Below are 14,355 nucleotides of genomic sequence, written 5' to 3' on the forward strand. Positions count from 1 at the left end.
GTTTCACTCTGGTATTATCCTTTTATAGACCCACATTTGGGAAAACATATTTTTGTCTGCAGTCTGACCCTGACTGAGTCCTACAACTGGTGTAGTAACAAAGACAGTTAGGTCATTTGAGTATGCAAAAATGTCCATTTTTTTTTAAAGAAATTATCTTTTTCACATTCACCTAACTCAAACCAAAAATGACAACTTATTTTGTCAGATTTAAACAAAAATGCCCCTGTAACAAGGGCTTTCTGTTCACCCTTGCTCTATGGGACCCCTGTGCCCACAGATCAGCCAGAAACTTCTTCTGGGTGCAATCACCAGTGCCTTTTATTTACAGCGCCAGATTTCACTACCTTCTATTTACAGACTGCTCCAAACTAGCAACCTGGGGGACAGCTAGCTTCTCCAGCAGGTGGGGACACACAGCCCTTGACTTCTCCCTCTCCTTTCTTCCCCCCTCCACTTCCTTTCTGCCTGCCAGCCCTATATAGCCCCCTGGCTCATAAGGCCTGCAGGTGCTTCCCTTCTATCAATTAGGCATGACATACCCAACCAGCCCTAATTAATGACTCTTACAATCATAGGGTTGGAAGGGGCCTCAGGAGATCATCTAGTGCAACCCCCTGCTTAAAGCAAGACCAATCCCCAGACAGATTTTTACCCCAGTTCCCTAAATGGCCCCCTCAAAAATTGAACTCACAACTCTGGGTTTAACAGGCCAATGCTCAAACCACTGAGCTATCCCTCCCACTCTTAATTGGAGCTGGGCTAACAGGGGCTGCCCCAGCACCTCCTGGCCAGCACTCTGTTACAGCCCCTTTTAGACTGCAACTAAACGTGGAACAATTCCATGAAAAGAAAATGTTTGGGGAAGTTTTTGTTTTTTTAAAGAAAGTCTTATGTAACCTTAAGTATGAACATATATAAATAGCTTTTAAAGTTTGTAAAAGCACTTTGAGATCCTTCAGGATAAATGCAGGGAGGAGGATATAATTATTTAAAGAAATCATTCATAACTCATCCAAGAACTATCAATATATATTTGATTTACTTTTCATTTTAAATGCATTGGAACTGCTGAGATGTTTTGAAAAACAGTCAAGGAGAAATGTATCCTTTTTCATTTAAATTGATAGACATTCTGCCAGTAGGACACAATTCAATTAATAACAAATACTCTTCCACTAGCAAAACAGAACATTTTTTACTAAGTCAAAAACAGCTTGTTGACCTTATTTGATTCTGATCATTTATTATCCTGCAGTCTCTACGAAGCTATCTACTCCCTTGGGTAAGAAACTGATCATTACCAATATTTATATGGTAAATATTCACAAAGTTATACAAAAGAATTTTTTTCTTTTTAATAGTGATATGGACTTCCATGTTTTAAGGTTGCATCCTATACTACCCAATAGTTCTACATTCTAATCAAACTTTCTAAGCCAGCCTTAAAGATGCAACAGATCTGTGATATCACTGGAAGGGCATCAAATGGAGTAAGATTTAGGTAGAAACTCCCTGTCAGAATGGCAGAAACAACTATTTTATTTTAAAATACTGTTAATTAGAACTAAAGTGGAATGAATACATTTTGAGTTTGTACTTTATTAGGTTACTGTTTACTCTGCCACAAACTTCCTGTGTGACTTTGGCTAGGTCTTTTTATATCTCTGAACCTCAGTTTCCCATCTTTTAAAATGAAGTTAGCAATTTCTCAGTCTTGGTCTGGTTAAAGTTTAAACTCATAGGGACAAGATAAGTGTCTTATATGTTTTCACCACAACTACTACAACATGGACGTAATTTCCATTGCAAAGTGCTATTGTGATACAAATAAGACTAAAAAGAAGTCCAAGGGAAAGAAAGTAATTTTTAATGAAGTTTTCTTACCGAATAGAAAGTCTAAGGGTAAAATTTTGAAAATCATCTAATTCCCATTTGCAAAAGTGACTTGGGCACTTAGGAGTCTGTCACATTGAAAGTCAATGGGATTAAGGTTCCTAAATCATGTAGGCACTTCTTCACATTTTCCTCTACCACATACCCTAATCCTCTAATGTCATAATGATGTTCACATCCTCAGGCAGTGGAGGTTTGCTTCTCAGGGGGTGCATCAAGAGTGGCATCGAGAGATGCTGCTGAATTCCATTATGCAGGGAAAGTCGGTACCTCAGGGAAAAGCTTTCACTCTTGTCTATTTGAGCAGATTGTAGGGAAAGAGGTATGACTTGCAACTTATTGCCCTGGATATTGCTCCTACCTGTGTCACAGATCTGGTCAGGCTCCCCCGGCCAGCTGCCCATCAGAGTGCTATGAGGGGAATCCAAGCCCAGGTGTAAGGTTCCTTGGGTCTCAGCAGGCTGAAGCACTATTTCCTCCCTCAGTCACCATTTCTGTCTGTTACCCCTCACAGAAACGAAGCCGTGAGCCCGCCTGCCCAGGCCTCCAGGTCCAGCTGTGATCTCCAAGATCCCCCAGTGCTTTACTTGCCCCCTTTCCAAAATTCCACTGAAGGTGTGAGCCTTCTGGTTACAGTTTAACTCTCTCAGGAGGCAGGTGGCAGCTGTGAAGCATACAACACCCAGAGAGACACTTTGCACAGATTCTAACACCATTACTCATCTATATTTAGCAGATAAAGCACAAGAGACTACATATAGAACACAACAAACATCTTCACTGCAATGGCCTTCCCTAGCTCGCCCTTCACTTGAGAGTCTTTGGGAAACCATCCAGGTTCAGGAAGGTAGACATGATCTACTCCCTTATGAGGCTTCTTCATTCTGGGTGGCTTCTCCCTCATGGAGTCTTCTTCCACAGCTTGCCTTTCTTTGCCCTTGGCCTGTACTACCCCTTCCTTCTTCCTGCCTGGACTTCCTGTGCCCCAACTGACTTGGGTGACCTTGTTTGTATATCCCTTGTTCTATGTTTTGTTCTGTGTTTTGGTAATTTTCCACTGCTCCAAAACTCCCTCCCCTCAGAGAAGTTGGGCAAAACTGATTTCCCCTACAATGCAGTACACTTTAGCAAAACTATTCTGTGATCAAAGCACTGACCTTAAACTAATCTAGCAGAGAAAGGTGTGACAGGATCCACTGGCTGGAAGTTGAAACTAAACAAATTCAGACTGGAAATAAGGCATACATTTGTAATGGTGGAAGTAATTAACCATTGGAACAATTTACCAAGGATCGTGGTGGATTCTCCATCACTGACCATTTTTAAATCAAAATTGGATGTTTTTTCTAAAAGATACACTCTAGGAATTATTTAGGGGGAAGTTCTATGGCCTGTGTTGTACAGGAGGTCAGATTAGATGATCGTAATGGTCACTTCTGGCTTTAAAATCTATGACTCTATGGAAGTATTCCCTGTTGTCCTCAGCCTTGGGAAGACATGATACAAGCCTGCCAGCTCACGGTGGATACACATATGGAGGCATTTAATGATACAACTGCATAAGATCAACCAGAATACACAAGTTGTGCAGACAGAGTCCCAAAATCATCACAACCTGACAACAGTACCTTAAATAGGAAGTTGCAATGAGGGAGACTAGGAAGCATATAAAAGGTCAGATGCCTTTTAGACTGTGCCCTTAAGACTTTCTCCAGATCCCAGAATATCTGCCGCCAGGGAATTCCGGCAAGTACATTTCCCATAGCAGGAATTTTGTGCTATCACCCACTTCCTTTGGGTGCTGGGTGTTATGGATGGCATAACTTTCCCCCGCGGGCCATTGAAGAGGGTAGGCATCAAAAAGGAAAGCTTTTTCTCTAATGAATAACAGTTTGCAATACTGGGATGAAATCTACTGACACTGTGGCTAGATACCCAGGATCATGCCATAACTCCTTTATCCAGGGGCAATGACGACTCCTGAGAATGATTGAGCGGGGATAGTATGCACTGCAGTATCAGGAATAATATTTCTGGGAGCTCCCAACGAAGGGGGAATACCTGTGAGTTCTATCACCATCACCACACATAGTTGCTGAAGGGCCTTAACTTTTCATCACTGATTGGCAGCAAGGTCCCTGATAGATATTTCATCTCTCAGTGCTTTGTGCTCGGTCTCTTTTAGAGGGAGTTTAAAATAAACATTTTATTATAGAAGGACAAAACATTCAAGACTGATTTTAGTTTAAAAGATACATCAGGATATAAACCAAGAGTAACACAGTTTCCACCCTGCTTTATTAGACTGTAAATATTTATTGGACTGAATTTCCTTTCACCTGCTTACTGTATATTTTATAGTTGCAATATCAACACATGGCCCAATATGCTACAGAGAATTGGCTGAAAATACAGATGCACAAAATTAAATTAGTTTCCTTCTTACTTAATCTGAAACCAAATACTCAGTGTTCACACTGACAGACTTTTAAACTTGTCCTCTCGCTTTTCACCCCTAGCCCCAAACTCATAGACTCCCTCTCTCCCAAACGACAGTCCAGGAGCTGAGACAGCCACATAAAGGCTAATTCAGTTGAATTCTTCCTCTCATCAGTCATGCCAATGAGGCAAAGAAATAAATGAGCACAAGTAATTTCATTTAAAGCTGAGATGGGTAGGGTCATGGAAGTACTTTTTTAAGCAATGAATCAAACTGACTGTCTTCTTTCTACTGAGAGAGAGTGTGTGTGTGTGTGTGCATGCGCGTGCATGTGCATGTGGAAGTAGAAGGCAGATAATTATTACCAGCCATGAGGCCTGTCATTTTGAAACATTTGAAAGCATAGCAGAAAAATAGTCCATGCCATTATTTCAGTATATTACACAACAAATCACCCCATTTTCAAAACTGTCATGGCAAAAGTAAATGACAATTTTTACACTGCAATTTGCTAGGAAGGCTGCAGGAATATAATTAAACTAAACAGCTCTTTTAGCACAGCGAGTCAGGGAAAGATCGCTGCTTCTGGAAACTGTTGGTCACAATGGAGGCTTCTTTGCACCGAGAAGGCATTTGCCACTTGACAGCTAAGTTTCACTTAAGCTTTTGTTTGTCATGACATCTGGTTGTGATGTGCCACATCAGGCAGGAGGAACAAAAACTGCCTGGGCACTGCAGAGGTGATGAATTGCAGAAACATGACAGGTCTTTTCAGCTTGATATAGATCCGTATGTTCAAGTTCAAGGAGAGTTTTCGGCACTATGCTAAAAAAAAGAGCAGAAATACAACATACAGAGTTAGTACGAGTTTAAAGAGAGAGAGATGATTTTGCACTATTTTACAAGCAAATGGGAGCTGAAATCAATGGGAGCCTACATCTAGAACAAAGGACCCAAAGTGTCCTAATGTTGGTTACATGCAATAAGGCTGTTATGCATTGATTAATCAAGCACATCTTTATTGACATTTGAGACTTACTGTAATATCGTGTTTTAGTAAATGATATACAATGAGACAAATCCTGCAATGGAAATACAAGGTAGGTATAAATTAATTACATTCAAAGGTGTACATTCAAATTGGGATTCTGCTGTGCTGAATTGCCAAAGCAGACAGGAGCAAGTCCTAGACACAGTGGGTAAGAACAATGTCATTGACAGACTACAAATGTTGCACAATTCAGCCTGTCAAAACCAATAGAAATTTCTTATTAACACAGCAGATAACACTCATAATAGTGATGCAGCTGCAACCCAAAGGGATCATGTCAGAACATAAAAAGCAACCCCTGCAGCTACTCAGGCCAATAAAGAACCTCAGAGGCTCATACCAATAATCCATGACTGTCACAGCCTCCTCCGGAAGATGGACTTTGTCTTCTATACACACAGACGGACCATGTTTTCTGTGGGCATGGCTATTTTTGTACCAGTGTAAATACTGCCCTTCTTCTGGTTAATTTGTGGACATTCTGTACTCTCATCCATTAACAGTGATGGGGACAGTAATGAATGATTCAGAGGTCACCTTAGCATTAATATGAATTTAAAATAAGTGGGTGAACTAAAATTTAATAGAATACCAGCTGTCTAGACCAAATATCCATAGGGAATTGTGGTAGTATTATCCACAGCAGGTCACCATTAAGAAATTCAATCATCTCTGAGCATATGAAATAATGAAATTTTCCCCCTTGAATCTAATGATCTTGCTGAACTGAGCTAACATCCCCAGTTGCTAATATGGGAATTGCACTTCCAAGATTAGTCCAATAGCAAGTGCTGGTGAAGAAGAAGCATGGTTTGCTCAGGGATCTGCTTCTTGATGCCTGTTTTCAGACCTAAACTTAATATACTTCCCTTTATGCTTTCTCTCCAGCTGGGCAACAAACCAACCTCATCACTAGTCGAAATATGAGACTTAGGGACAGGAATGCCTGTAGCAATTTTTGCTTTGTGTCACCGGGCCATATGCTGGCTAAAGTAATAAAAAATGTAGAATAAGCTGCCACATGATTGACAGATGAAGAGAGACTCTGAATTGGAGTTGATCTCTTTGGGTCCATTTTCAGACTGGTGGAAATGGGAATGTTGGGTGGTTATTTTACATACCTACAATAAGTTTCTTTTGGGGGTTATAGGCAGTCCAGCTGAAACCCACATGCCTAATAACGTGTCTGATGGGGGTAAGAATGAATTGTGTCTAGGTCACTGTTCCTAAAGGACCTCCCCCCAGCCTAAGGGGAGGATCCACAGGACCTGGAAGCCAAATGATTCCGGGGGACAACTAATGAGATAACAGGGACAGGAGTGAGGTCAAAGGGTCAAACAAAAGGAACCTGATGGGGACACCAAGCAGAGAACCCCGGACAGTGCCCACTGTTCCTCGAAGGCGTCAAGGGAGCCAGCGGACGCCGCCCAGATGAACTCTGCCCAGATGCGTGAGTAGACAGAGGATCGGAAATAGGCCCCACAGTCACAGGAGACCCCATCGGCCAACCTCCTCTCCCTGGTTTTATAGATGGCCATTTTAGCCAGGGCTAGGAGGAGGTTGACTAGGAGGTCCCATGACTTTGTGGGGCCACAGATAGGGAGTGCGTAGATAAGAAGGTGAGGGGAAAAGTGCAACCAAAAACGGAACAGGATGTCTAAGAGGAGCCGGAATAGGAGCTGCAACCTGGCGCACTCCAGGTAAACGTGCGCCAGGGTCTCCCTCACACCGCAGAAGGGGTAGGTGTCCGGGATGGGGGTGAACCACGCCAAGTACACGCCCATGCTCACAGCTCCGTGATGGAGCCACCAACTGATATCCCCAGCGGGCCTCGGGACCAGTTGTGTCTAGGTCGCTGTTGCTAGGCAGATGCATAATTAGCTCTCCACACTCAGAAGTTTCTGGATTTGGGTGTGGTAGTTTTGGGGATGCTCAGTAGGTTCCCTGTTGCTGGACTCAGACTTCATGAGGGCAAGTAGACAGGGCAGCTGCTTTGCAAAGAACATGTGCCCTGTGTGGGTTGGGAAAAACTGAGCCACAGGAGTAGAAAGCCAGCTGTTTCCCCCTAACTCTGAAACATTTTGCAGCAGGGAATTTTAAAAACCTATATACTTAACTGAGTGGTTGGTTAATTGTTTAGCTGATGGGCTAACAGTGATTTCGGCAGAGGAGGAGGAAGAGAGTCTTCATGGATTCCAGCTGAAGGTTTCTACAAGCAAGTGAAGGGAAGATGTTGTTACGGTGCTTTTGCCTCAGCAGACTGTATAGATTTTGGTGATCAAAGCCTATAACTGAGATTCAGGTGAATTCAACCTAAGCTTTTGGGAACTCTGAGTTTGTTCTCGCTGTATTTCGGTGGGGACTGACCTGTTTAGATTTAATTTGTTTTCTTTCTTTATGTATAAGTGTGAAAATAATGTATGTGGATTATAAAGTAGCCATGTTATGTTGTAAAAATTGAGTTAAGATTATTTTTTATGTTTCTTTATTATAAGCCAGGCCTGCACAACTCGTAAAGCGGCGAGGGCCATATTACTCCAAAGAAAATAGCTGAGGGCCAAAACCCCCCGGCCGTGCTGAAACAGGCCCCCCTCAGCACCACCCAGCCCTGCTGAACCCCGTCCTCCCCCAGACCCCCCCAGCCCTGACCCCCAGCTCCGAGCCCAGCCCCTCTGAGCCAGACACCCCCCCAACCCCATCCCCCTGTAGCCCTGACCCCTAGCTCTGAGCCCAGCCCTGTGAGCTGAGCAGCCCCAGACCCCATCCCCCAGCAGCCCTGACCCCCAGCTCCAAGTCCAGCCCCTCTGATCCAGACACCTCCCTGACCCCATCCCCCCCCAGCCCTGACCCCTAGCTCTGAGCCCAGCCCCTCTGAGCTGGACATCCCCCTGACCCCAGCCCCCGTGAGCTGCGGCTCGAGCCCAGGCCAGGTGCCTCTCCCCTCGCTCGGACTTACCGGCTCTGCCTCGTGCTCAGTGCTTCCCGCCTCAGCAGCCCCGGAAGTGACGCTGGACGCCAGGCAGGAGGAGCGGGAGACAGAGATGCCTGTGCGGGGGGCAGGGGGGCGACCTCACAGCCCTGCGCGCCGCGCTCTGACTGCCCTGACAGTCAGAAGCGCGGCTGCCGGGTTCGCCCCCTGCCCAGGGGTGGGGGAGGTTGGGGCCCCCTGCCCTGGCAGGGGGCGAACCCGGCAGCTGCGCTTCCGACTGTCAGGGCAGTCAGAGCGCGGCGCGCGGGGCTGTGAGGTTGGGCCCCCCGGGCAGGGGGTGAACCCGGAAACCGCCCCCCACCGCTTGCCCACGGGCCGCACAGTGGGACCACGTGGGCCGCATATGGCCCGCGGGCCACGTGTTGTGCAGGCCTTTAATAAAGTTGATACTTAATTCTTAAGTTCATTGCTTTTATTTTATTTATTTATTTGTTTGTTTCACTTGATTGTGGGGAGGTTGATCCTGTGCAATCCTTGCTGAAAATCCTCAGTGACTGAATTCTGGGTCTTCAGGTGCTTTTCCATGGGAGTCAAGGGATATTTTAGACACTGGAAAGGAGCAATGAAGTAAACTCCAACCCACCCAAAAGTTACACAGCCAACCTTTCCCAAGACTTGCAAATAATGGTTGTGAATATTAGGATCATTACAAGAACCCTCGGGGGGAAAATAAGAAGGGAGATGAGGTTAGAGCTGCACAAGACAGAGGGAGGTTAATAGTGGGCAGGGGGAAGGAATTTAAATAAGACTTTGTGTGGTGAGCCACACTTAAAAGAGGTGGAAAAAGTGGGAATTAAAATAGCAACTAAGAGGCTAGTAGTTCTACCTTAAAGGGAGAGAAACAATGTAATTAAGATGGAGACAGTATTTCAGTTTAGGTTGTCAGTAGCAAAGGCCTGTAGTAGCTCACAACCTGGGCCACTCACGAACAGCGTGCAGGTCACACCCTGAGTGTCAATATATAGCTACAGCCCTAGTTCAGCAACTCTGACTGCAGCAGTCTGTCAGCAACACACCAGCTACACTCTGAGTTCCCAAGGACCCTGCTTACTACTTATATGTAAATTGAGGTAAACACACATTTCTTTGTTTAACAACTTCTGCCTACTCAGGACTAGGTGGGTTTGAACATGTGCAACCAACATCATACAGGGGAAATTCATAACTTTACGTATAATGTTGCTACATGTTATTATTGACCAGTAAGGTATATTTTGTACAAAGATTATTACAGTAGTGTACAGGGGAGCATTCAGCAACAGGGAAGCCTCAAGGAAGCATGAGTTGGATTACTTTGCTCCCTCATCCCTTCTGTGATACCATGAAGGATGATGATGGAAAAAATTGGAGATTGCAGTGACTAGTAGTGGATGAGTTGTGGAGAATACCCACTGGTGTTGTGTGGACTCTTCTGCCACAGCCATTAGGGTAGATGTGCCGAAGAGAGAGCGGGCACCACAAGTGGAAATCACAGGCGCTTTGCAACCTCAGCATCTGGCTTGTTTGTGGTTGCTCTGTCTCTCTTGTTTCTTTTCAATTGTATCTTTCTCTAACCTCACCATAGGCTGGTCTATTTATTGACAGCCCAGTTACAACTTCACTGCCTCGCAGTCAGCACTAAGCATGTGGTAGGAGATGTACTCACAGACTAGCAACTGCTCTGAGCAGTATTTAATGATTGCCATTCCCCTGCATTTTATGCCGTCTCGTTCACAACACAGGAATTCGAGGGCATGAGGCTGTGTTCAACTGACATACTACAATAATCAATGGCAAATGGAAAAACGGGTTTTCTAGTGAAGAAGTTTAAGGACAACTACTGATGTACATATGAGGATTATTGGACAATTCTCTAACAGTTTTGAAGGATAATTCAAACCCATACAATTCTTTTGAGAGGCTGACCAATCAGGGGAATTTGATTATGAGTACACACTACTCTCGTCCAAACTTTAGAGCACACCTACCTTCAGTTCTGTATCAGGGGTGCTCCTGCTCTAGCTTTGAGAGTTACATAAGCAGATCAGGTTGAGGTTTACAGACTCTTTTCCAGGGTGTTTGACCTTCAAACACTATTGAAGGTATGCACAGTTATTCTCCTTGTGGGTGATATCATGTGATTGGCACGTGCAACCAACATATGTGCATTGTTTTACATCTGATGCACTGTCCCCCCCCATGATCACATGGCTCTGTACCCATGATCCTCCCTCAATGGGTCACATGGCAACTTGCTTACAAGGTGCCATTAGCCATGGCATGATGTCATGGGTAGGGAATGCAGTGGAAATTGTATTGCACCCATAGACTGCTCAGGGCAGTGGACAGACTGGCTGTCAGATACCCTCCCAAAGTTAACTGTGTTGTGCAAACACATACCTCAATCAATGGAGTAGTTGTGAGGGGAATGTTGTTGCTGTGGCATCATAGGGACAGTAGCCATCTGCATCAAGAAACCTGCTGAGCTTTTAGTACCCTATGTTCACCCACAATGAGTCTTCACTTCTTTCGGCTCGACAGGTAGCAAGAAGCAGCCAGGGCCAACAAGGTGCTTTACAAGCTGGATTTGATCTCAGTGGATTAGATCACATACCAAGGCAACTGTGCATCACCTACTTCTGGGGGTTGTCCTTGGTGTACTGCATACAGCACTTGGTTACTTTATTAGCTTGTTGACCATGTACCTGTGACCTCTTTTTATTTTTTTGGTCTCCATCCCCCAGTATGTATGAATGGCACTCTAGAGATGGCTGACATCTTCTCAGACAGCCTTACTGGTCTGTGTCAGGTGGGACTCAGGGAACTGGTTTCAAATGGATGATCCCAATCCTGACCCAGCTCTGTGGCATAATTGAAAGTACTTGCCTGAGGCACCTTATATACCATTCCATGGGGTACACCCTGGATGACCGGGGGGGGTACCCTAAATTACACTGTTGAGATGCAGGGGAATTGACAGGGACATGGCCTCACCTTCTTTTGTGCTCAATAGGCCCCACTTCCCCCCCCCCTTCCCCCAGCTATGCTCCAGTGGCCTATTGAGCTATAGCACATTGGTGCTACCAGAATACTGTAGCTGCATAAGATCAACATATGTTTGCACATGTCCTGTGCTTGTATGGTAGCCGGCACGTAATACAATAGGAGAGAATATTGCACTGTATTTCTCTTTTAACTGTATTCCCAAAAGCATAATTTTGCATATATTTGTATCCATTTAAACCAATACACTTTATCAGCAAGTTCCCTATTCAAACATTACTTCCCAGAAAGATAATGAAGCAAATAATTAAGCAATCAATATGCAAACACCTAGAAGGTAATAAGATAAGTAACAGTCAGCATGGATTTGTTTTCTTTGAAAGGTTAACTAGCCTTGTGGATAGGGAGGAAGTGGTAGATATGGTATATATTGATTTTAATAAGGCTTTTGAGACTGTCTCACATGACCTTCTCAGAAACAAACTAGGGAAATACAACCTAGATGGAACTGCTATAAGGTGGGTGCATAACTGGTTGGAAAATCATTTCAAGAGGGTGGTTATCAGTGGTTCACAGTCAAGCTGGAAGGGCATATCAAGTGGCGTCCCTCAGGGATCAGTTCTGGGTGTGGTTCTGTTCAAGATCTTCATCAATGATTTAGATAATGGCATAGAGAGTACACTTTTATAGTTTGCGGATAATACCAAGCTCAGAGAGGTTGCAAGTGCTTTGAAGGACAGGAATAAAATTCAAAATGATCTGGACAAACTGGAGAAATGGTCCAAAATAAATAGAATGAAATTCAATACGGACAAATGCAAAGTACTCCACTTAGAAAGGAACAATCAGTTGCACGCATACAAAATGGGAAATGTCTGCCTGGGAAGGAGTACTGCAGAAAAGGATCTGGGAGTCATAGTGGCTCACAAGCTAAATATGAGTCAACAGTGTAACACTGTTGCAAAAAAAGCAAACATCATTCTGCAATGTATTAACAGGAGTGTTGTAAGCAAGACATGAGAAGTAATTCTTCTGGTCTACTCTGTGCTGATTAGGCTTCAAGTGGAGTATTGTGTCTAGTTCTGGGTGCCACATTTCAGGAAAGATGTGGACAAATTGGAGAAAGCCCAGAGAAGAGCACCAAAAATTATTAACGATCTAGAAAACATGACCTAGGCAGGAAGATTAAAAAAAATGTGTTTGTTTAGTCTGGAGAAGACAAGATTGATGGGGACATAAGTTTAAGTACATAAAAGGTTATTACAAGGATGAGGGAGAAAATGGTTTCTCCTTAACCTCTGAGTTTAGGACAGGAAGCAGTGGGCTTAAATTGCAACAAGGGCAGTTTAAGCTGGACATTAGGAAAAACTTCTTAACTGTCAGGGTGGTTAAGCATTGGAATAAATTGCCTAGGGAAGTTGTGTAATCTCCATCATTGGAGATTTTTAAGCACAGGTTAAACAAACACCTGTCAGGGGTGGTCTAGGTAAATAGTCCTGCCATGAGGGCAGCAGACTGGACTAGATGCCCTCTCAAGGTCCCTTCCAGACCTACAATACTACAATTATTCTAGTAAGTTTGTCCAGTGATCTGTGCCAATAGAAACAGTGATTATTCCAATATTATGTAATTATTATTTTGCAAGCCTAGTTACATTACATGTGATGTATTACTTCCACAGTTCAAAACTATTTATAGGAAAATCAATAAAGCATGGTGAGCCAACCATCATCATCAAGAAATCTGGAAAAATACTAGCCCTAGGTTACTAGTCTGATATGAAATATTTCTTATATGAATTATTCATCCCATGGTTTTGGAGAGTCCTGGTTAATATTGTAATCTATTTTTCTTTTCTAAATGAAATAATTGAAAGGATCTGTTTTATAATATACGCAGTTATTGTGAGAAACCAATGGCATGAAAACAGTCACCCTATATGTTATAGAGAGATCAAATAATGCAGTAAATTAGAAAACATATTTACAGTTGTTTTTAATAAAGTGTAAAAAAGACTAAATGTAACATATCATATTGATTCTGAGATTGTTTTTTTAAAAGTGTCCAACACTTACTTTTGCCAGCTGATTTGACATAGCCTTTGGAATAAATGGAGTAAATGTAGGGCTTGTCTACACAGTACAGCAATCCACCCAATGGGGGTGTGATTTCTAAAGCATACTAATGTGTTGTGCACTATTTGGTTCATATCAACCCTGCTGCTGCACACTAAAGTTTCCCTAGTGCACTTTAACTAGACTTGACAAAATTCAATTTTTATTTTTTCATAATTTCAATGGATAATATTGGTTTATTTTTAAGCATTTTTTAAGGATTTACATTTTCTGTTGCACAAAATTATGAATTTTAAGCATTTTTATTCATGTAAATGTTCACAGTTTGGGGAAATTATGAGGTGTGGTCAGACAATAGTCATTTCATGACAGAAGGCATTGAGAGTCAACAAGTTTAAGAATTGTAATTGTTAAAACACATTTTCAATATCACATGTTGACATATAAAAATGTAAATATCCTTAAGTCAAACTCTAAGTTTTCAAGCAGCATTTTTCTTACTTTGCCTATCTGCATATTTTGATTATTATCTATGGACATTTTAATCGTTGTGTGTGTGCGCATGGAGAAATCAATATTAAGCAACATTTACAGATAAAACTCTAATCCTTCCAAGCCTAGCGTTGATGTAGTGTAAAAGCATGCTAGGGAACCTTAAGTGCACACCAGTAGTATCAACATGGACCAATTACTGTGCAACACATTAGTATGCTTTAGAAATCACACCTCTGCAAAGAGCATTATCCACCATTTGGACAGGCCCAAAGAAGCAATGAAACAAACTGCTTTGCCAGAAGAGGTATGTGGACTCTATAACCTTGGGTTAGTAGTCTGATTCTCTAACAACTACATTATTTGGCCTGCATTTGCACAGCGGAGATCTCTTCAATATCTATGCATATTTTATGAGCACTGCTTGCAA

This window comes from Trachemys scripta, chromosome 1, assembly GCF_013100865.1.
Source record: "Trachemys scripta elegans isolate TJP31775 chromosome 1, CAS_Tse_1.0, whole genome shotgun sequence".
NCBI lineage: Eukaryota > Metazoa > Chordata > Testudines > Emydidae > Trachemys > Trachemys scripta.